At 35.8% G+C, this 25,727-nt stretch overlaps 1 long non-coding RNA gene across 1 annotated transcript in view; it reads right to left on the minus strand.

Annotated features, from left to right (window-relative positions):
• Positions 1-25,727, minus strand: part of LOC106139932 (uncharacterized) — a 132,901-nt gene that overhangs the window by 61,744 nt on the left and 45,430 nt on the right. The window contains exon 3 of the long non-coding RNA XR_009657066.1: positions 8,782-8,815. This is a non-coding gene — a long non-coding RNA (uncharacterized LOC106139932). The remainder of the gene's footprint in view (positions 1-8,781; positions 8,816-25,727) is intronic.

A 25,727-nucleotide genomic window follows, 5' to 3' on the forward strand; every position in this document is an offset into this window, starting at 1 on the left:
TGTGTGTTTGTCAGGTCACTATTGTAAGTATTAGAAATGCACACAACCGAGTCACGATATGTTTGTTCGTGGTATGAATGTTTTGTTGTTAGAAAAATATAGCTAGATACGAGTAAGTAGGGTAGGAATACGTTGTGGATCTGAATCAGAATGCACAAAATTTACGGAAGTTTTGATACATATTGTCACAAAAAATTGTGCATTTTCATCATGCTGTTCCCACACAGCAATTAAATTTTCTAGACAAAAGTGAATTGAATATGCATTATTAGAACAGCTTCAAATCAAAGCGACCTTTCATTCTTATTGGAAATAAAACTGGGTGATTAGAGCCTCTAACTTTTATATCCTAATTAGAAACAAGTTAACAAACAAAGTAGACTTCCCGCGGAAAAATGTCTAGACGAATAAGGAAAAGGGTACTTTTACAAGGTTTTACTACCGAAAAGACATTTAAATAGGTATCATATCATACAAATTATAAGTAGTGTTTGTACAGAGCAAAGGAATGAAAGGAGCACGCTCCACTTTACTCCCCAACAAGAGTTAGCTCTTAAACATAAGAAGAATAATGTAGACGAAAAAGAAGTATGCAGAAAGCAAGCAGCCAACCCTTCTGAGAAAAAAACTACATCATATTTATGTTAAAACTTAGATATAAAGACGATCCGACTGACATACAACATAAATATAAGTAAGGTTACACGGGTATCCTCAAGGGTACATAGCATTATTGGCGAAAACGTCGATATTCGAGCTGAGACGAGCCCAGGGTATCAAGGTCGCTGGTTCGTTGACCCCGTCCCGGCGGGTGACAGCGGCAAGTAGGGTTGAATTGGGAAAGTCGCACTCCGCTACGGGCGTGGAATTATAATGAACTAGCGTCCCGACTTGACTCTGCATGGGTGAGTTTTTAAAATGAATGTATAGGGACAAATGAGGAGGTTGTGAACTAAGATTCCTCTTCTAGGTGATACGTCTACCAATATGTCATAGTGACAGCATTAGTGATGGCACTAAACTTTGCAGCGAAGTATTAAACGTAATAGATGTAGTTAAAAACCAATAAAGTTATCAAAACTTGCTTAGAACTTAATGTCTATATGCAATATCGCTATTATGTTTATTAGAGACAATGAACAACAAGATTATTTGTAATAAATTGGTTTACAGAACACGAAATAATTAGCAGTAGTTACGTTATATTTTCGGCATCCTTAACAAAATTGATATTACATGTCGTCAAATTGATGTTTAAAGCCATCACTCATTTAATAAAGCTATATGGAGACGTTACAATTATGTTATTAATTTTGTGTACAATTGTAATAACACATTCCGTTTGTGGCTGTGTATTTTGGGCTATTTTGTTGATCAAAGGGGTACTTTTCTCATTGTTAATTCATAAGTACTCGATTGCAATTGGTCCCCTAAAATGATAACTTAAACAGTTGCTCCATAATCAACAAACATTTGTTTGAATAAAACACTTCTAAGGGAATTTTAATAAATTGACGGATAAATAAGTTATCTACAGCATTTGAGAAGAGATTATGTGGAAATGTGAACAAACATTATTTTTTATTAAAAGTAATCTCCTTTGAACAAACACTAGTTTGATAAAACTGAATAAATTTTAAATTACGTTTAAGTCAAGTTGGTAAATCAACATCAAATTATATGCCATCACACCTCGAATACAGTGTAATAAGAACCCCATAAAAAGATAAAGTGGAATTATTATAAATATAGGTAGCTATTTGACTTGTACCAAACGTGCGGTTAATAAAAATTAAACATATCGATTTTGGTAACATTTTGTATTCAATTATAACAGTGATAGGGCAACAAAAAGGTGGAATCGTGCGTGTTTGGAGCCACCTGACGCCCATCCCGGTAATTACAAAATAAACACAACAATTTCAACAAAAAGTTGGAACAAAAAAAAGCAATCGTTTCGAGACAATGAACAACCACCCAGTATGATAAAAATCAATTTTGAAACACAATTACGTAAGTAAAGTCGCCCGCCGCGGCAGTCTGCTTCGACTAAATTATAATTATTGTTTTAATATTATCATAATATAGTTAACCATCTATGCTTCTAAAGCTAATACCACGAGGACAGTACATTTAGGGTAAACAAATATTTAAGGGGGGTTCCCGTAGAACAAACGTGATTTTTTACGTTTTAGCCATGAAAACGTAATAGATACAGTAAATTTCCCACTTGTAAATGTGAATATGGATGGAATAAAACAGTTTTTTCTTCGACGAAATATGTATATGTATATAAAAGCGTTGAATTGAAAAGGTAAACAAGCATACAAACATACGACCTAATCCATTTTTAATCTGTAATAGTATTTCATTTTTTTACTTTGTAGAGTTCTCATGTATTTTGATTTAAAAAAGCATCTTCATCAGGTGTCTCGAATACGTGTGTTTTACAATTTAATTTACACACTTATTATGAATTGCATTAAACCCTTAGTATATATAGATTTCATTTTTTTATTTATTTATCTTTATTTTTTTTCATGTCCAAAAAAATTTGCTGAGCAAGACAAATTGTCCTAACCTCGTAGATATAAAAATATGGTGCAACCTACACAATTCGACTGTCATCAATATCATTAAAGATTTTCCGACCAATGACCAAAATTGGCGGTCAAACCACATTATTTGTTTTTAGTTCTCGGCTATCATAGAGATTTATCGAAAGATCCGGGGCTCACAAGCAGAAACAATTAATTCCCTAACAAAGGTCTCCCAAACTGTAATTGAAAGCGGTTAGTGCGTTAACTGACTGTAATTATACGAATTAGTGATCATGGGCGTTGTTTTATCTAAAAACAAGCATGGTATTATACAAAATTACCGGTTGTTATGTTTTACTTTTCATTACGCGCACCCTTAAACCAGTGGTGCTTAACCTTTTGCGTAAGTCGCGATATAAAAACAAATAAGCTTTTAGTCCAAGATCCTATGCTGGCTTTGTAGCGACGAAAACAGTGTATGCCGCTTGCTTGTGCAAATTGTAAAATTCAATCAAGGGAACGGTTTATAAACTTGGGATGCCTCTTAAGGCGACGAGGTAGCAACTTGTTGTCATAATTTGAATTCTTCTTCCAACATTACGTAATACTAAACTTAGCCTTTTAGTCTTTGCAACTGTTGGCTCCGTCTACTCCGTAAGGGATACATCTATGTTTATATATGTAAGGTTTTAATTTTTTAAAGAATAGGGATGGATCACAAATATTGTCAATATGTTTTACCCTACGGTAAGAAAGGTACCTAAGTATCTTGTATGACAACGGTAACATACCATACTATGAAGTAAGATAAAAATAATACATGAACTTTACCATATTTTGAATATATAATGTTAACACTTAATTAAACTACACAATAAGGAAACTTTGTCAACACCTAATTAAAGCGTAAACAAAATTAATAAATGCTATCACTATTTGCCCAAAGGTTAGGGGCCGTTGTCTTTAATTATAACTTATGGATAGAAATTGCTTTTAAAAATAAATATTTAACTTGTTGAAATACTTTTGGGTCCGTACAAAATGTCAACAACATTAAAACTTATCGCCTTGCGATAGAACATTATTAAGGAAACATTAAACGAATTTTACGGTTATTGATTTTGAATCTTAGTGCAATGACAGAGGGGTTAGAATTTTGATATTCACTAAGTAATAATAGGTCATTCGCCCTTACACGTGCGGCCTTGAATGTTAGTATAGCCGTCAATATTGCTAGGTGTTTGTCAATAATTTACCATTAATTGCGTCTCGAATACACATGAAGTCATTGACGTAAATTACTTTTAAAGCCGCCACACACAAACCAAAGGAGATGAAAAGCGACGGCGTGCATTTTGTAGCTATTATATGACTTTGTATTACATGAAACGCAACACACTAAACCCAGAGCGATGCTATACAAATAACGGCCGCCCGGATTCGGAATCGGGGTATACAGAACCATTAGTTTAGCCAGATTGGAATTGATATTCAGTGCCCTGTGGTTGCCGGCACGTTAGTATATGACCACTCCATACATTTCCCATGGATGTTGTAAAAGACGACTAAGGGAAAGGCTAATTTACTTGAGATTCTTCGTGTATTCGATGGGCTAGCAACCTGTCACTTTTACTAAATATCATAATAAAATAGAGCACTATGTGCTTTTCTTTTATGATTGACACTACCAGACAGACATATTTTAACCATACATCTTCTCTTCGCACATAATTCAGCCTTTAACTTCCATTATTTTCCATATTAACTTATTTAGAGCAACACGGAGCTTCTCGTCTTCTTCTCGTTTTACGTCGAGTTTACTTATAATCAAAACATATGTTTTAGTACATATGAATCTATACAAAAAAAAACTGCACGTTTCATACAAGTAAATACAAACAGTCGTAAAACGTTTCCATACATACAACAATAGCATGGAATGTTTACGATGTTTTTACTGTGGTGCGTTAATATATAAACAGTCGCGGGTGGCTACGGGCCGCTAACACTAGCGAAATGGCGCTTTTGTTTTTATGACACGGACACAAATTCAGGCGGACCCCGGGTCCGTGGAGGGTGCGACCGGGAACACGCAAAGGCGAGAGAGTGTAAAAGGTCAGCTCAAATGTCAGTGTAGGTATGCACTTGTAAAATATATTTTCTTATGGAAGTAGAAACTATGATATTATATTTTTTAAGGGTCATTACAACAGGATTAACTTTAAAAATAGTATAATTTATAATTTTTATATCATTGTTCAATGTTGAAAACACAACGTGTCAATAATATTGAACAGAGGCTGCAATTTTAAAAATTTATTTTTTAAAATTGCCTGAAATTTTAAGATTTATGCGATTTATTGTTAAAAAAAAAAAGCTACACACACACGCCACTTCTATTAATTTACATTTTCTTAAAATATGTTGTAACAATTAACCGTCTTCCTGCGGCAAAAGAACAAAAAGCAAACATAATTACGCTAGCAAATTGCCATAGGTAAGCACGGTTCATTAATAGTTAAAAATTATTGCTTGTCTCATGGACCACTAGCATGCGATGCACTGGACCATAGACTTGAACGACATAGACAATGCAATGGGCAAGCATAGATGAAGCATTATTAGAAGCAAAACAAAATTAATCGAACATTAATTTTGTTTTGACGCAAATAAAAAAGAATTGCGCTTTATTTTTGGGGCGATGGGCGAAAATGTAGCTACTGTGGACTGGAAAATCGTTAAAACCTGTGCAACGCAAAATCCACTGTCACTGAAAGAAAGCTTAATTTGTATCACTACAAAATATGTAAATGTAATTCACTTAATTTCAATGAGTTCTATAACTATTTACTAAGTTAAAATAAAATAATTTGAATCATTCCAAAAATTTCCCTGAAGGATACTCTCTCACCTCTGCGTGCTTCCAATTGCACCTTTCGCCTCTGTGCTTCAGTTCCTTGAGTCCGGAAAATTTCCAAATAATTTTATTAATTAAAGATCCAGAAATATGAAATTACAATTCATTTATAAGAACTTAATTTCTTTATTTATTTAAATCATATTTCTCCATGCAATTTTTTTAGAAAAATTCTAAGTAATCTCTCCAATGCGTGGCATCTATTCGCAATAGCTCTATGGTGGACCGTTAAAGTACGTTAAGCAAGGATCGATAGAATTTATTCACCCCAACATGCCCCGCGAAGAGATCGCATTTCCATTCGCACGGGGAAAAGTAATATGCTGCGATTGGACAAAATCGGAGTAGTTAACAATAATAATGTTTGCCATTATTACGGGGCACTAAGAAGTTTAGTTAATCTTTAAACCCATACATACTGATATTTTAAATGCGTTAAAAAATTCACACTGAACCGATTGTCATGAAATTTTGCATGCATATTGCATATGGTGTGGAATATGAAGGAGGACATAGAATACTTTTCACGTGGACGAAGGCCAGTCTGTGATAAATAGCAGACTTACTTTAAATAATAAAAACTAACACTTGATTGTTAGTCCCATTCTTTAAGTCATCTAGCTTCTTCTTCCTCCTAGCGATAGTCCCGATTTCATCCTCACCACTCTGGAGAGGAACCCGGGGTGCTACTTGGACTCCCATCTCACTTCCGCACAACCTTTGCAGAGGAACCTAACCCATTAAGTCATCTAAGTAAACGTGGCTTTTGACTTTTAAGATTCTGAATCAAGGCGTGATAATGTGTGCATCGAGCATATCATGGTGTTACCACTCCACAAATTTCGCAGCACGTCACAATATAATCTGCCAAACAATGAGGTAACACACTGCATCGATCAAACGCTATCGGTCGTGAGTGCGCGCGCGCATTGATTTCTATAGTCAATATTTATCGTGATCGTTTATATTCCCACGGCGCATCACTATTTATGTTACACTGAACTAGTAAGGGCTTACATCATAGATTTCGAAACAGTGTAGGTATCAAATCAACTGACTTCAAACACAGTTAGAATGTCTATGTACAAACCTTTACGCGGATCAATTTCAGTCAGTTATCGCACCCGGCAATAAGTAGACCCTAGAATTTGACACTTGCGGGATGCGCCAGAAGCAATGTTTTTGATAATAAAATCTCCTGCGCAGCATCCATAGACTAGAATTTTGTTCAACTAACGTAACGAAGTAGGTGCCCATGGATGACGTAAAAGGCGACTAAGGATAAAAGGCTTATAAACTTGCGATAATTTTTTTTAGGCGATGGGCTAGCAATCCGACTATTTGAATCTCAATTCTATCCTGAAGTCAAACTGCGGAACGTGGCCTCTCAGTTAAGACTGTTGGCTCTGTCTAACCCGCAAGGGATAAAGACGTGACTATAAGTATGTATGTGCATCTAATCATCTAATTGAAAACGTCACTTCGAGTGTTCCACTATTGTAGTTCTTATTTTCATACCAGCGCTAAATATATAATATAAAATGGCGGATGTAAATAGTGTTTTAGCGTGTCAACGATCGCGGGTTGGACCACGTCCAAATGTTTACGTGGTAATTAATTTGTGTCACTGTTTGTATATTGTAACAATAGTGATGTGGTTACGATTCATCGGTGACGGATCAAAACACGAGGGCGCGGCGCGTGATAATGCCCCGAAATGGCGCGTACGCACGAAACGGTGCATTTTTCGGGGTGGTTCTTCATGTCTAAGTCGCTTTTGAACGTTTTAAGAATCAATTTTACGACAGTAAGATATTTCTCACACGTTCCGATGATAAAAACACATACTAACAAGACAGTAATGAAAGTAAACGTTATTTCTTTAAATCCTGGCCTAAAGATCAATCAGAATTTTCGATATACTGTGTTCGATTAATGTGGAATTTATGTGGACTTCCGTGTGAAACAAAACGGGAATGTAAGCTATTAAAAAAAACAAACATGCCCTTTACGTTACGTCCGGCACCGGTCGCACGGCAATCGGGAAGCGGGACAGTTTAAAAGAGCCGATTTTACGACTTTTTCCAGAATAATGGTTAATTAATAAGCCATAAACGTCACCGGATACGACAAAGAATTCCACATGTAATAGAAATTGTAAAAAAAGGCAGTAACGGCCGCTTTGATGCAAATTACAGTTTTTTCAAACGGCCCGTGCTCTATTTCAGAACTGTTGATTTTGTTTGAACTTTCGTCGTCAAAACTAATGGTACATCTTTAGAATTATACAGATTTATTACTGGCAACAGTGGAACTGTCACTCGGATAAAAAAAGAAGAAAGAAAACAAAAAACTGCACTGATTCTCAAAACCGCATTTAAAAAAAAAAATTGGCGCGAACGCAAAATCTGCGTCCCTTCCCTAATGCTAACCGACCACATCCATCATACGGCGAACAATAGTTTTCTGAACGGTTGAAATTTGCAGGAAACCGTGATTTATTCGAGATAACGGCCCGAATCAATACGTGAGTTATTGTAGCAAAAAATGTTTAAAAAAATAACAGTAACAATTAAGCTATTTCTAGAGGAGTGCCCTGATTTATGTGATAGCGAACCGCCCGTATGGCTTCCGAGTCCAGGATTTTGTGAGAAAATTATGAACATTAGTGTTATTATTATGTAATTGATTTTAGTGTACGGGGAGATTTATTTCAGAGCGACAGCTACCAAAAGTGCAGTAATCTCATTCTGGCCTCTATGAAGACGAGACCCTGGAGTGAGATAAAGTCAAGTTTTTACCGCAATTTCCGTCTGACCTCTCCAAACTTGCAGCAGACTTACTCAAATTGGATCATGGTTTTAGTTACACAATAATTAGACTGAATGTGAATTTTCTTTCAACATTTTCTCTCAACGTAAGAACACCGTAAAATCAATATAAAAATAAAAGAGGACACTGACTGACTGTTTAACTGACAAACTTATCAACGCGCAGCCCAGACCGCCGTGTCTAGAAATTTGGCATGTAGAATTCTAGTGTCTCGAGATCTAGTGCACTAAAGGAGAATATTCTGATTTTCCCTTAGGAACAAAATTTATTCTCCGTTCGCTGAGCCGCGAGCTTACATCTACATATTATCACTATACAAAAAAAAAATTAACTGTAAAGGACGTACGTTACGTAACTAGTAAGTATATAATAAAATTATGGCAACGCAATTCATCACGCTGATAACGCACATTAAGCCCGTTATCACGGTCAGATAAGGAGTCGGTATCACCGTGGCAACTGAATCTGTGCAAAAAAAAAATTGGCACTCACTTGTTATCAGAAGTTATCAGTGTTGAACCCAGACCTGGAACAAAAGTGTTACTATGAGCGCAGAATATATATTTAAGAGGAAAGTATACTCATATATTAATAGTACATATAAAACTTATACTTAAATAAAGTAATATCCTTTAGTTTCTTTGTTTGTAATATCTTTATTGCATAGAAATTTACACAGTAACAAGAAAATTGTACATAGTTATAAAAGAAACAAATCACTTGCAATGGCTAACAAAATATGCTCCTTTAGTCTTTTCGAGACCATTGACTAGGTCTACCCCGTAAAAAAAAAAGAGTGATTATATTGCCGTGTCGTTTCCGGCCCTTTAGAATAGAACCATTCCATATTTTCCATGAATGCCGTAAAAGGCGACTTAGGGATAAGCTAATAAACTGTGTCTGTCACTATTTTAATCTCAATTCCTTCATGAAGCCATACAACTGAACGTGGCCTTACAGTCTTTTCGAGACTGTTGGCTCTGACTACCTCACAAAGGATATAGACGGGACTATATGTATGTATGTATCTATCTATATATCTAAGAGGACCTCAAGACTAAAGATACAGACTTCGGCCTTGTATAAGTCTCTATTTTGTTCTAACTTATAAGTTTTTGATTGTCTAACGCCTTGACATATCAAAGGAAAACCTGAACCACAGGGTCTGTAGAGATTTTAGATGTGGCATGTAGGTTCTTCAAGAGATCCAGAGGTGCACCAAGAAAGACTCCGAAATTACCGAGGCAACAATGACTCACATGATTTTGCGGGCGCGCAACTAAGCACACATCCACTTACTCAGTCACGTCAATACACAGTCCAAACCGCTGGGTATAGAAATTAGAAATTTGGCATGTTAATTCTTTGCATGCATATGGTCACGTTTATATCCTTTGCGGGGTAGACAGAGCCAACAATCTTGAAAAAACTGAATGGCCACGTTCAGCTATTTGGCTTAATGATAGAATTGAGATTAAAAAAGTGACAGGTTGCTAGCCCATCGCCTAAAAAAGAATCCCAAGTTTGTAAGCCTATCCCTATATAGTTAGTAGTTAATTCTTCATGTGATCTAAGACTAAGAGACGCCCAGATTCTGCGACGGAAATTTTCAGGCGAGTAACATAATATTATACACTTTCTCCGCGCGGACTGTCCATAATTCAGGTCTCGGAACATAGATTTTCCGTCATGTGTGACACGGCCAATGTACGTAATTAGACATCACAACGGCTGGGTCGTGATATCTTAATTAAATTCACTTTTTTTTTTTGGTTTCCCAACAAAAGTTTACGAGTTTCGTTTCACACCCGTGGCCGTGATTATGACGTTGTTAATTTACACGTTTATGTTATATCATCGCATATTATACAATTAAAATTAAATATATTATTATAATTAACGTATTTTTTTTTCACAAAGTACAGCCCACCAGGTACTACGAATCGTGCTTTATGGACACTGAAGAAATCTTTTTATAATATTCTTAAAGACGCTCATTGTTTTTTTCTTTTTCTCCAACGAGAATCAGTGATTCACAAACTTTTTACTCTTGAATGCCAGTACTCGCTTTCATGCATCGTAATTGTATTCAGCATAAAATTCATTTATTTCTTCCATCCTTGGTGTATGGGAGACCCATTTCTATTATTTTATAGTAACTGTAACTTACCGACACACACAGTGGTTACAGTAATTTTTGAGGCGACAATTAGTGTAAATTTCTATGACGCTCTTTTGACAAGAACGTTTACAACATTTTCTTCACCTAAAATAAGTAAACAACTTTAACAACAGATCGTTTTAAATTTAACATACAAAAAACAAATAAACTCAACCGAGAGCCTTGTAATTCAATTAAGAGTTGAAATTAATCCTATTACTAATTAACATAATTATTACTGCATTACTAATAGTTATTTTGAACTTGACTCGAGTTGATGCTATCGGAGCTATCGTCTGGCGTCGCCGGCCGCTAAGAAAATAAAAAAAAATAGTTAATCTATATCAAAACTGGTGGGAGCAATGAACTCGGATGTTCCAATCGCGCTTGTTATAGTCCACATCAAAAGTTGAAAGTATAGACAACATCATGAAGCTAGCTTATTAAGTCGAATTAAGCATTAGCGTTAAAAATATAGGAAGCCCAAATTGTTTCTTTCATACAAAAAAAAAATACCGCGAATTTAAACCAACAAAACAGAAATACACCTGGCACTTAAGCAAAGCCAACACAAATATTTAATGTCCTACATACATACATACATATGGTCACGTCTATATCCCTTGCAGGGTAGACAGAGCCAACAGCCTTGAAAAGACTGAATGGCCACGTTCAGCTATTTGGCTTAATGATAGAATTGAGATTCAAATAGTGACAGGTTGCTAGCCCTAGCTAGAAAAGAATGCCAAGTTTGTAAGCCTATCCCTTAGTCGCCTTTTGCGACATCCATGGGAAATAAATTTAATAGATATTAAAATTAGCCAAGGCTCCGCTAACCAGTGGGAAATTTCGAAAATCCACTTCAGCGGAAGCCTAAGTCATAAATCTTTTAACTTCAACGCACACATCATACAATTGTTTTTGTAAATTACTTCCATGTCGCTCAAATTAAATTACATATTGCATTAAATCAACTCGTATCTTATATCTTTATCTATATAAAAAGAAAAAATAAAGCACAATTGAAATAGATAATACACACATTTTTTACTAATATACCCAACACAGTGAACACAGAGACAGAAGAAATATCTAAATACGAGTAAATCTATGGAAAACCCACTTCCAATTCCACAGCGTAGTCGCGTTACAAAAGTACATTCGGACATGGCTGATAATTTCAGTAATGGCCGACACGAACCTGCATTCCTGGTGCAAGCTGCATTGCGGACTGGAGACCACTTTTTCATGTGTGGCTAGCCCCTGACTAGAGTTTACCTTACAAGAAAAATAAGTAGGTACTAATATATTATCTTCCGTGTTTTGTTACAGTCCATACTGGTGTTACAACGTGTCTTAATATAAGAAAGTTTTTTTTTTAAAGATCTACGGTTAGCCGAAACTGGACGCAAAAACAGTAGCATTTAAACTTAGCATTATATGAGGTTCTCCAAGTAAGGATTGTGCTCAAATTTTTTTGTATAGGATACCAAACCCCGAAACAAAAAGCTGAGATTGCAACTTGGGACGCACATATGTGGAGCTTATCAAATCCCAAAAGTTTGTAAACATTAATTTGTGTCGAATTGACATTCTACCTTTTTAAAGTCGGTTAAAAAGCCACTCTATACCTATCCCTATAGGAGAAGCGGCGTGATTCCTGCAAATATGGTGCAATGCGGGCTGGATGCGACTTTTTGCTACGCGACTCGATTTCGGCGCCGCATTGGGACCGAAACACGCAAACATTGCAATTTATATTTTTAGAGGGAATTTTATTTATTTGGTGGGTACGTGTGGTGCATGGCCAATTATTAGGGATTGTCGCATACGAGTCTATACTCTTTACGGAATGCCAGGGTTTTTGAGTTTCAGGTGGAAAAACCAATAATTCACACACAAAACAAAAGAGAAACCAATTTCAAAGTACATATGATAAATCAATGCAAAGGCTTATAAACATGGGGTTCTATAGACGATAGGCTAGCAACCTGTCCATGTCCATATCTGAATCTCAATTATAAGAAATGACGTGACAAGTCAAACAAATCTGGGACTACCATAATACATGGAATCCTGCACGTTAGCTACTTACATAGACCATAAAACGCTACTAACTTGGCCGGGTCAAAAGTGTGATACATTGCTTTTACCTATTTCAACCTGCGGCGTAAAACTTTCATCAATCTACACGGCAATTTCGTCGGATCAACCCGAACCTAAAAGTGTTTACAAAGTTGAAAAACCTATCCAAAGGTCGCTAGCAAGGTGAGTTCTACGAACTTCAGTTCTCAGAATACTAGACAAAAATTGTTTTGGCAAGCTTGCGTGGCTGGAATTAGCATTGGGACTACAGACGTTCAAAAAGGAGTGGCGAAATTAACCAAATCTAATTTCGGTGGCACGTTACGTACCCTTGGCGTTTCTAATTGGTGAGTAAATTGCTTTTGTTATAGTTTTGATGGGTTTATTGTCTTTCGAATTGTTGTCCAATTATATTTTGTTACTGGATGTCACATTGATGGCTACATTTTCAGATTCTGTGCTACGAAAGTTAAAATACTTGCGCAGCTACCCTAAGGAAATTTAAAAACTCAATAAGAAGGTACTCGCAATGTAATCTGAGTGAATTTCGTCAGAGCAACTTCAATGCTCTAAAAAAAATTATTTAAAACATTAAATTTGAGTTCTATCCTATTTCATTTTACTCCTTAACTATATCCCGATTCTCAAGTTTCAATTCAACAATTTAAGAGCTGAAAACAATTCAAGTGCACGCCAGGACTAACAATGAACAAGATTCTTTCACAAGGTGACAGCAGAATTGATACATCATAAATATTTACAAAATGTCCCCGTAACTAATTCCAGAATACCGTGACACCCACGTTTATGTAAAATTCGATCATCTGGTGGTCAAAATATTCGCCCCAATGACGCACGGAATACTAACAACTTTTCAAACGGGACCATGGAAATTTTTGCGATATCACTCTTTTTAAAGGCGAATGGTGTTGCCAAAGAATTCCAAGTAGTGTCCACGAGAAGTGCCGTGTGGTTTCCGGCACCAATACAAAAAAGAATAGGACCACTCCATCTCTTTCCCATGGATGTCGTAAAAGCCGACTAAGGGGTAGGCTTATAAACTTGGGATTCTTCTTTTAGGCGATGGGCTAGCAACCTGTCACTATTTGAATCTCAATCCTATCTTAAAGCCAAATAGCTGAACGTGGCCTATCAGTCTTTACAAGACTGTAGGCTCTGTCTACCCCGCTAGGGATATAGACGTGATTGTATGTATGTATGTATGTGTATGTGTCCACGAGAAGATCTGTACTTTGTATATTTTTGGGTATTGAATTCTAATTTGCCTACTACAGATAACGAAATCTTAAGAGTCAAATGTCGATTATTGACTGAAAATAAATGTATGTTTAGGAATATCTGTATCAAGCCGTTAATGATGACGACAAAATAATATCATAAGTGCCTTTGAATTCTTTAACATCCACTCTCGCCTTTATAAAGTTATTACTGTTGTTTGTAGTAGTTATAAACAACTTGCAGACCCCAGAAATAATGAGGTAAGTCCAACTGAGGATACGCATAAATGAGAGAGAGAGAGTTAATAAACAAAATTCTTGCAAATCATCCACCCGCAAGATCAAATCTCAAAATTTCAATCTTTGAAACCTACAAAAGCGTACACCTCTCACAATTCACAATCTGTTTGACCTTGTTCGACAAAAAGGGTTATGTCACGATAATCTACTTGTGCAGCTACCCTAAGGTCAACGATATGCGACTGTGTCTTGTAAACAAGCGTGTAGACCCGATCGATGTGACGCGATGTGGTCCCGACATCGAGCAATTGAATCATTCATGACGGTTCGCTTTCAAAACAGGTCCGTATAATTGATGCTTTCTTTTCCAAATCGTATCATAGGATCTAGGCTTTGTTATGGTTCCACTAGATCTGATTTTCGTTCAAATGAACATTCATATGTAAAATCGCACCTTTTTCGAGGGGTTAGCAGAGACGAGAACCACCCGGCCCAATCGTCTTAAATTGACATATATTTATTATATAGCTATTTTTCAAAATGTTCAACTGGCTTCTAGAATAGATTGCATAATGCGATAAGGCCGCCATTTGTACATTAACTTAACATACATGTATGATTATAATTTTACGAGCAATAAAGGGTATTATAACTATCTATATTTATAGTGGAAAGAGGTAGTCTCTGCCTACCCCTCCGGGAAAGAGGCGTGATTTTATGTATGTATGTATGTATCTATCTATCCATATTGAAACACCCTGTTGTTTAGCTCTTTGACCTGTTAATAGCTGCCAATATTCTTTTCTAATTTGGCATAGTCACTGACGATGACGTCGGTAGGCGGAGCTGGATGTTGATTGAAGGATTGTCTTTAATTTCTAATGTGGTGTAGGTCATCCAAAGAACAGGCGTGTCGAATAACAGGGAGAAAGGACAATGTTAGATTTTTTCCTTCTTCATCGTGTCGATATCAATGATCAAAAACAAGAAATATAAGGTCTTTATGAGAAAATATTCGGGTTACTATTCGGCTACAATACAGAACTAAAGAGATTTCGAATGAAGCCAAGAAGAACGGCGCCGCTTCATGTAAAATCATAACTTCCAATCCAGGATTAGTAGTAGTTTTAGTTTGACCCTAAGCTCCTCTCCAGAGAAGTAAAAAAGGAGGATTGATTGATGATACTACAGATATACAGAGAGAGACTTAAACATCGTCACGGTCAAAGGTTAAAAACAAACAAAAAGGCAAGTATGAATTGTTATTTCACGAGTACACACACATACACACACTTAATCAAGTTATCAGAAATCTACATTTAATGCAAATCGTGGTTACGTTTAGTATTTGCCTTGTAGCTGATAAGGGAACGAACGTGAACAAACAAAGATACTAAACAGTTCGTTGAACCCACTGCAGTCTAATTCGGGCAAGTGCAGCGATCCGTCTAAATGGTGACACGGTGAAAAAATATCTACGTTTAAAAAAACCCCTCCTGTATATTTTTGTACGGCATTTTTTCTGGACGAGAAGAGTGAGTCTTCTTTAAAGGATACTTTAAGCTGTCAGCTGATAGTTAAAAACTATAAACTGGTATTGAAGGTTTATGAGAAATCAAAACGCTAATTATGCACATGATGACTGTCACCATAATATTCTGCTATTTTTATGCAGAATGTAATCATGGTGGGAAAATTTTATTATCTATAGAATACCTCAAAGATGAGAGTAAACTAACGTTTAAGGATTCAAATGGTAATTATAAATAACATGTTTCACGCCCTATTCAAACACCAGTCTGCTAGTAAAACCATGATACAAAAAATTAAAACTTACGTTCTAAAAACATAAAATCGGAACAATACACCAAACGGAAATTTCCAGTGCACATTTACAACACCATATCGACAATATAAAAAATAATGAAGCAGCGTAAAACTCCTAAACATTTGCACTTTTCATCAAACACGCGAGCCATTCGATACTGTAATGGGATCCATCTGGCCGCAGTCAAATGCACAACAAATAGAGAACAAAAACTGGTAAATTGTTTCTGTGGTTTCCTGCCGTTTCCCAGACTCCTGAGCTCGCACATTTACCGCGACAATGCCTATTTTATGACAGTGCAAGTTATTGAAATGGACATTGGAATGTGTAGAAGTGGCAATTAATGTGGCTGTTAACGTAGAATTTGGCAAATCTATACTAATATTATAAAGCTGATGAGTTTGGTTGTTTTGACGCGCTAATCTCAGAAACTACTGGTTCGAATTGAAAAATTATTTTTGCGTTGAATAGACCATTTATCAAGGAAGGCTTTATAACATCACGCTGCAACTATAAGGAACAAATAAATAAAGGAAAAAGTGAAAAAAAAAAACGGGGAAAATTATTCATCTTTGAGGGCTTCAATGATGGCCAAAAAAACTATTATTAAACGCGGCGAAGTCGCGGGCACAGCGAGTAAGGTTATAATTTTACGCTAATGGATTATCAATCAAAAATGTTAAAACTGCAATTAAAATTATTATATTATTATATTACAAAAAAATATTATATTGCCTAACTTTAACTATAATTTTTGAATAGAGAATGTCCATATCCACCCACCTTTAGAGATAATCTCAAAGGGAAGTGAAAGACTTAAAGTTATAACATTCTCTAGAAAATGTTTCCAGCTAACTCGATAACGAAAATTCGGAATTAATCCGACATACAAAAGCAAAGTCACCTTCAAACTCTACCTAGAAACAGGTCGGCCCTAGATTGTTCTAAGAAATTATAGACTGTATTTTAGTCTATGCCTTAAGACTAACACGTAACGAAGACATTTTAATTATCTGTTTCGGCATCAAACCGCAGTCCATTTATGCGTGCTGTGTGTAGAGAGGGTTTCCATTACACTTTTTTAGTTAGCCCTTTTTGATTTAACAAAGGGATGCTATAGATAGATATTGATGTTACAAAATATTAGTGGTTAGTTCTCAAATAGGAACATTCTTTTGCTCACTGGGGCAAAGATGGTTACTTATAAGTGACCTTTAAGTGACATTGCGGTGCCCTTTTACGCAATTTATACAAACCTGAGTACCAATTATTCTATTTTTAACTTGAAAAAGCTTTCTATACATATTTAAAAGAAGACACTGACTGACTGATCGACTGACATATAAACACACAGCTTAAACGCTGGGGCTAGAATTAGAAATTTATACAAAGTATGTTCCCAAATTCCCGCGTGAACGGGAAATATTATTATACTCTTGTGTGTAAATATATATATTTGTAAATTGCCATCCAGCAAAAAAGGCTGCAGTGTAGTTTGTTCCGCAGCTTCTTCTATAGGTATTGCGCTTTGGAAGCAATAGTGGATTTAATTATACTTAAGTTATGTTAACATCATCAAACTTTAACTTAGCTCCTAAATCTAATTTTATATCCATGTTACATAACATCATACCTCCGCCCTTTCCTTGCCTAAAAAAGGGGGTCAATGGAAACGGGAACGCAGTTTGTTTACCTCTCCCGGGCAAAGGCGAATAGAAGTGACATTGCTAGCGCCCTCATAACGCGGCCCGCTCGTTTAGTCTGCTCGGGGACGGATTATGTGCGTTCAATGTTCGCTTCAACATTACTTATACATAATATTACAATGTACACTTTGTGCGACATCGAAAATATAAAAAATATGAAGTATTCGAGTACGAGTATTGATGAATGGTTTCTTATGTTAATCGTTCGCATACCAACGGGTCCGATATATAGGAATTTGTTATATGACAATTTGCTTTGTTGGATGTGGTTCGCAATTACGCATCTATGTGGCGATGGTGTGTGACGGCCTCTTTGGCGCAGCGGTAGTACGCTTCTCTGTGATACCGGAGGTCCCGGATTCGAATCCCGGTCAGGGCATGATGAGAAAAGAACTTTTTCTGATTGGCCTGGGTCTTAAATGTTTATCTATATAAGTATTTATTATAAAATATAGTATCGTTGAGTTAGTATCTCGTAACACAAGTCTCAAACATACTTCGAGGCTAACTCAATCAGTGTAATTAGTCCCGTATATATTTATTTAATAATTTGGCCGAAGCCTTGTAGCAATGACAAAGATATTTTTATGTCAACATTCTTACTTTACCCTTTAGCCACGATCTTGGTGAAGGATTTTAAGAGAAACACGCATAACTTGCTCTCAAAGTTCGGATTCCAAAAAAGAAAGTTGGTACTGTATGTAGATAGAGCCAATAGTCTCGAAGACCACGTTCAGTTGCATAATTTAATTATGAAAATTACGAGTAAGATTCAGGTTGCTATACTCTTAATTTAACTCTTAATTGATAGCTTTCGGAGCTCAGTGTTCGGTGTTCAGTAGAAAATGATATTTTTGTTTAAATATCTTATTAAGGCAATGAGGGTAGCATGAAAATATTAACTTCTCATCTCGGCCGACGAGAAATTTTAATAAACATGATCTTGACAGCCCACTGAATAATGTAATTCGTCTTATGTACAGAAGCTTTGTAATTACAAAAACCCAAAAGAGTATTTACTTGCGTAAAAAATTAAGAGACGAACAGAGGGGTAAGTTAAATTATGAAAAATTAAGTATCGTCTAATATGTAAATACGTAAATGGCTTACTCATCTATTCCTTCTACATTTTGAATCATATAATAAACTTGTTGAGTTTATCTTCCCTACATTTCTCATTATTAATCCTGAAAAAAAGAATAATTGGCACGTATCAATTTGCCACGAGGATTTCAACATAATCATTTATCACGTGGAACTTTCGAAAAATCATTTAAATCCATCAACGACTTATCTCGCGAAATTTTGACGATTTTCGAAATGGTTTTCAAGATTTTCTGAAATTCTCTTGTATTGTATAGGTATGTGTGCGAAATTACATTTTAATTTCTCAAGAAAATAAAACGTTCAGAAATTACAAAAATATGGATATTACGGAAGTGAAGTAGGTTAAGAACTCTCTCTCATCTCTGTATGTTTCCGGTTGCACCCTCCACAGACGTGTTGCGGGGCCCTGGGTCCGCCACATGAAGTACGATAAGAACCACGAATTATATTTAAAGACTGTTATGTATACATATATACTACCTGTCGCGGCAAACGTTATTTTGCATTGCATTTGGGTATGAAAATAAATTTTATGTGCCGATTCTCAGACCTACTCAATATGCTCACAAAATTTCATGAGAATCGGTTAAGCCGTACGGGAACAAATATTGTGACACGAGAATTTTATATAATTCGGATTGAATCTTTGTACAATTTCTTGTCTTCATAATTCGTATATATGTTTTCTGTGTAAGTACGTAAATTGTAAAAAAATAAATAACTACGAGCGGACGAATATTGACAATATTGCGAAACATTAACTTGTTTTGTGTGTATAGGAATTGTAATTATACCCCGAAACACGTTTTGTTTACTCAATAAAATCACTCTATCGCATTTGTAAGCACATTGAAGTACATATTGTGGTCTAGAATTGTGAGATCTAAGCGATGTTACCACCCATACATGAGTTTTAGTTGTTCTTGTATTGTGATGTATGTAAAAGATATATTAACAGCAATAGAAAAGGAAATGCTATTTGGTAAGGAGTAAAGATTTTGAATGAAAGTATGTTCTTTTTAATTCCATTCTTTTAAATTCTTTATAAATAGTTATTGTTGAATTTTTAGAGATTTATGTATCTTTTTTATTGTATTACTGTTTTGTATTAGTGAGGACCTGTAATTGAACGTTTGTTTCACATACATATACATATACATAGTTTATTGTGAACGGTTGATGGTCTTCCATATAAATGATGGTCTTCCATATAATGCGGTTTGGAAGCGGTAGTAGTTATAATTAGATTTAAGTTATGTGACGTCAATAAGTGATACCTTGTATCCAATTTTGAAAATAAATCTATTCTATTCTATTCTATAAATAAATAAATTTTGCTTAAGAAAATATGACTAGGAGAGTGTGAACAGAAATGTTGAAAGGGGAAGGATTGAAGAAACAAATCAAGGAAGTCCTGGCGAAAGATTAGGTCAAGAGTAAACCGGCCAGCTTGTATGATTAAAGACTTGTATTTTATTGTATGATAGACTGTTAGGTATATAATGCTTTTAGAATGAAGTCCGCCTATTGTACTTTACAAAATGTAAATGTGACAATAAATAAAATGAGCTGCGAATATGGATGTAACGAAATACTTAAATATGCAGGAATCGTGGTAGGTGGACAGATGTAGTCTGTATCTACTTACTTATCCGGGAAAGCCTGATTTTATACATGTTAGGTATCGTAATTGTAATTAATATTCAGACAAAATTAGTCTAGGGCATTTTTAATAGTAACTATTCTCAAACCTGACGCAAGCGGCGTCTTGTCGCCAGCGAGCGACCTCCCATCGCTTATCGTACGAAACAAAGCCATCGACCGATACTGCGCGTGATCCGTCATCGTTTGTCTTCGTCACACACGACCGAGTGTGCGACGCTATAAGACGGAAATTATTTATTTATTAAAAAAAATTACCACTTCATTAAGGTCAAGCATAATTTTTTTTTGCAAAATCTGTAAGCGCCGGTGGTCCAGTGATTAAGGTGACAGATTTAAAAAGCGTACTCGTTTCACGGGGCATTGTTTCGAATACGATGCCATATTTTTTTTCTAAGTAGGTAACGTAGGTAAATAAATTAATACTAACATACAATGAGTGAAAATGAAGTTACTTACCGTGAGCGACAGAATCAGCACTCCTCTCCAGAATGTTTGAGGTTGAATCCGGGATGTAGGTATTTTTTCAATTTAGATTACAAATTACTTCGTTAATCTACGACCGATAACCTTAAAAACGAACAGCCATCTCGACGTTGTTCGACATTGTAAATAAAACTTCAAAATCGCGTCAATTGTGCCTATGAATATCGAAATTTAATTTCGTATTTCCATTCCACTAATAAATAAATCAAACAAACCGGCGCTATTGAACCAGTTATCAAGGGTTGCTATTATTAAATTCGCCGTTTCGCTTAAAGCGAGTAATTTATGTTCCGACATCGAATGAAATCCGATCGAGTTTAATTGGAATCTAGTAGACATTCAAAAATAGGACCCCACATTCGATGGTGGCATACTTTTTTCGTTTTTGACATTCATCTCCTAATTGCAGTTTCGCAGAAGGACCATGTTGACACTAGACGGTATTATAAGTTTCCGGTTTAGGAGGTTTTTGTTCAATGGAATGTTGTGGGAGGATTTTGGCGTATGTTGGCGTCGAGAACTCGATATAGCGATAAGGATTTTTGTACGATTTAAAAAAAATTATTTGTTATCTGTCACTTGGAAAGTAAGCAACCACAGATTGAATGATGTGAAATAACCGGTGCCTGTAAAATCCGCAAAATAATTTCACAATGTTAATATCACTGATAATAGACAATGGAAGATTTGATAACGTTATTAACTTGCTGATGCACACACACACACACACATGCATACTTATCCCATATTTATCCCTTACGGTGTAGACAAAGCCTATAGCGACAAGCTACGCGCAGTCGTCAAAAATTTGGCTAAGTTTAATTCAATGAACAAACTCTGAATACCAGCTCGTTATATACAACTTTGTACTTAAAATGTAAAATGCAGAACGCATACTCTCACAACATCCGAGATGTTATCATATTAGAAATTATGTCGAAATGTTTTAGTACCGCATTCGTATGCGAGCTGCGTGTTGACAAACCGCACATTATTAGCTCGTAAAATGATGCTGGATTACTATAAAATACTTTATTTATGAACGTAGATATTTTTTGTAATTTTATTTGAGTATATTTTTTACATTGGCCTAAAAACATAGAAGCTGAGCTAAGGGAAGGAAAAAAATTTAAACTGAGGATCGGGAACAAAGATCAGCCAAATTGGAGATTAAATTGTCGGAAATCGGTTCCCAGGCCCTGAACCATACTCGTTTCATAGGCTTAGCAAAGTCAGTAAATCATTTATGGGGAACTGTATACGATTTTATAATAGGTTGCCGGAGTCTGTTCTTGATATGCCCAACCGAAAATTCAAAGAGTATGTAAAGAAAGTACTTTGTGGGAAGGCTTATTATAGGACTGATGATTACCTTAATGATAAAAACATCTGGCTCGAGCTTGGCACAGGAACCTCGTAATTAATTGTAGTTTAATTTGAACTTAAATCAAAATTTCAGTACACTCTGTACATAAATCTTTTTAAAATTGGCAATCCATAATATATACATTCAGTCAGAAAAGTATCGGGAATGGATTATTTATTTATGGTTCCAAATTCAAATTTTTGTTTTTTTTGTTGTTGTTAGATTGGCACAACTGTTTTCCATTTTGGCGCGGAGTTTGAGTTGCATCTGTTGTTTACATTAAATACAGTGCTATTTTTAGTTATATCATATCTAGTGTGTATTGCTAATTTCATAATGGATAAAAACATCGAACAAAGAGTTTGTCTTAAATTTTGCATTGCCAATGGAATATCGTGTTCGGAGTCACTGAAAATGTTACAGAAGGCTTACGGTGAATCGACTTTATCAAAAACTCGTGCTTATGAGTGGTACAAAGCGTTCAAAAGCGGTCGAGATGTGATGGAAGATTTGCCTCGCTCTGGTAGGCCATCAACGTCTGCAACTGAAGTTAACATCGCAAAAGTGAAGGAAATAGTGACTGAAAATCCTCATTCAACTTTGAGAGAGATAGCCACCGAACTTTCTGTATCTCACGAGTCGATCCGTACCATTTTAACTAATAATTTGGGTATGAAACATGTTGCCGCTCGGCTAGTCCCAAAAGACCTGAATTTTTTTCAAAAACTCAATCGCATGAGAGTCGCTGAGGACATGCTAGAACGACTCAATTCCGACCCAACATTCATGAAACGCATTGTTACTGGTGACGAGACGTGGGTTTACGAGTTTGACATGCAAACTAGTCAACAAGCTTCGGAGTGGCGCCTTCCAACTGAACCGAAACCGAAAAAACCACGCCAAAGTCGTTCAAAAGTCAAAGTCATGTTGACTGTTTTCTTTGACTATCGCGGTGTTGTGCACTCGGAATTCTTGCCGGAAGGTCAAACGGTAAATAAGGAATATTATTTGAGTGTTATGCGGCGTTTAAGAGAGCAAATCCGACGAAAAAGGCCAGATTTGTGGAAAGAAAATTCTTGGATTTTGCACCATGATAATGCACCTTCGCACAAGGCCATCATTGTGAACGAATTTTTAACCAAACACTCAACAAATACCATCGAGCAACCACCATATTCACCAGATATGGCTCCAGCCGACTTTTTTCTTTTTCCTAAACTCAAATTACCACTTCGTGGCACCCGTTTTCAATCGGTAGAAGACATAAAAGAGAATTCGCGGCGAGAACTGACCTCAATTCCGGAAACAGCGTTTAAAAAATGTTTTGATGATTGGATTATTCGTTGGCGTAAGTATATCGTTTCTAAAGGAGCATATTTTGAAGGTGATAAAATAAATTTGGATGAATAACAAACAGTTTGTGTATTATTGATCTTTTCCCGCTACTTTCTTGACAGAGTAGTATATATATATTTTTCTTTTTTCAATATTAAATCTCATAAATATATAAATCTCCCGTGAACAATGTATTCTCCCGTCCACATTCTATTCTAAGTATAATTTAATATTGTGAAGTTGACGTTGTTGATGAAAATGCTGCAGTGCAGTTTGTTACCGCTTCTTCTGCACTGACGCCTTGGAAGCGGCAGTAAACTTAGTTTTTAAGTAATTTATTTGACGTCAACCAAGTTGTTAAACCATACGACAATTATTAAGCGATATAATAATATCCTATAATAATGAATAAAAATTTTGAATTTGAAAAAAATTTGAATTTGAATTTGAATTTATCAGCGGGGGTGCAAAAAGCTCAAACACTAAAGAACACGTTTAACACTAAGTCTACGGCCGATAATTCATAATAAACATTTACAATATTTAAAAACGCATAAACCTCCTAAAAATCAAAACACTCGATGCGGGCGTTTAGTTCCACACGAAATACTGATTCACCCCAATCGAGTAAATGTTACTGTCAATTTGGAAAAAAAAAAAACTGACCACCCCCCTCGGGCGTGCGTATACGGGACCATTTCGGATGACGGCATAGATATTAAGTCATTAATACACGGCATTATTTGGCTGCCCGCATGTGCCACGCGACCAAGAAATCGGACCCCGTTGTTTCACACCCCACATAAGCCAGGAGTGGGTCGGCGTGGGCACGTTTTGGGCAGATGGGTTCTTACAATACAAAATAGTTTTATTGCACATCATTGAATCCGTTCGATATTTGAACGAAAATAGATAAACAGAAGCATAGGCTGTCTTGAAACTTAAATAGATGTTCTACACTGGTCTATGTCTGTCTAGTTTTTGTTTGAAATTGAAAATGGGGGGATTCGTGCTGATCTGGACCAAAATCTAAATACAGTATGAATCAAATATTACTCTTCTCGCTCAGATCACCTTAAATCCAAGGGACCTTAAATAGGGGATGCGCTATACATACAACCAAATACACCAGATAAAAAATTTCGAGACATACAGAAAGGCATATTTCGTTTCTGAGGTAAACCTATTACGTACTTACTATTAAATCTGCACATTAGTGTGCAACTAGATGTGAAATCATGATCTAGTATAGATTAGATTCCCCTGCAAAGGTTGCGAAGGTAAGACGTAATTCACTTCGTGTAAACACCTGACTTACCCAATCAAAGGTCGTTAATAGTCATAAGCCTTGCGGCAAAAAGATGATGATAAATTAATTTTCTGTAGTCTAGCGTAAAATTAGCAGTCCAACTGAACTGAACATTAGTTATTCGTTGTATGACATACCGAAATTCGTTTCAATTTCCAGTAAGTACTTAGTTATACGTGATATGATAACAATCAACAATGCAACTGTTAATTTAGTCCAATTTCGACGCCATTAAAGATTATTTTGGTGGTAAGGCATAATTAGGTGAGTCACATCACATCCCCTATTATAACAAAAATTGCAACTGGCCATTATGTGGGCTGTTTATAATTTGCCGACTTGCTGGGGTGATGTCGGGGCAACAAAACAGATTTGAAATGCGATAAAGGTTAGCATATTACATTATTGTTTTTGTATTCAATTTTAAATTATCAATGTGCTATACACGATACACGCCATCGCGTGTTAGTTTTCGATCTATGTGTCTTTATTACTTGAATGCACTAATTAATAATACTAATTGTTCGCCGCGAATTAAGACCTCGCGAACATTTTCAATAATTACAAAATTGTGAATATCTAAGTATAAAACTACTTTACTGATTTCGATGCCCCACAAACTTAAAAATTCTATGACAGACATTACATACTGTTTCGTACTTAACTGTTGAAAGTGGGTCGGTGCTTGAAATTAATGGAGAAAAATGAAAACCAACATTCCATCAAATAAAAAAATGAAATATCGTTTTTACAACTGGCCAGCACTTGGGTAGCAACAAACACAAGCAGAAACACAAAGAGGTTGAATGTTTCATTGATAGAAGTTTGAACACATGCATTTTAAATTTCATCAAAATCAGACCAACTGTTCGAAATTTAAATAAATACTAATTAAACGGGACAAATTACACAGAT

Source organism: Amyelois transitella, chromosome 11, assembly GCF_032362555.1.
Source record: "Amyelois transitella isolate CPQ chromosome 11, ilAmyTran1.1, whole genome shotgun sequence".
NCBI lineage: Eukaryota > Metazoa > Arthropoda > Insecta > Lepidoptera > Pyralidae > Amyelois > Amyelois transitella.